Genomic DNA, 463 nt, shown 5'->3' on the forward strand with positions numbered 1-463 from the left:
GTTAGTGGCTTTCTCGGAGCGGTTAGCAAGTGGCTTCGTGCGTGCTCCCCTCCCGCCGCCCCTCTCCCCCGGAGGAGGCGTATATAGGGCACCATCCACAAGGCTGCTCCCCGCCACCCTGGAGAACTACCCGTTGCCTTCATGACGTCCCCAATAGACGGAGAAGACGGGGTGGGGGTGGGGAGGACTTCCCTCTAGTCTTTTGCCCTTATGTTCAATGTCATTACGATGTTTGGCTAGAACAAAATGGAAATACTTAGTCATATGCGTCCATGGCCGTGTCTTCCGTCTCCCGCTGCTTGCCAGACCCGGAGCCCCTTTGGTCTATATTTAGCGGTTTCAGAGGAAGTCTTTTCAGCTCGGTTCACAGGTTTCGGGGGCTTCTGCGTCCTGACAATAGATAGCGAGGCTCTGGAAAGCGCCGCCTGAGACCCAGGTTTGCAACGCTGTGCATGTGTGCGTG

This window comes from Crocuta crocuta, unplaced genomic scaffold (assembly GCF_008692635.1).
Source record: "Crocuta crocuta isolate KB4526 unplaced genomic scaffold, BGI_CrCroc_1.0 scaffold89, whole genome shotgun sequence".
In the NCBI taxonomy this organism is placed as follows: Eukaryota; Metazoa; Chordata; class Mammalia; order Carnivora; family Hyaenidae; genus Crocuta; species Crocuta crocuta.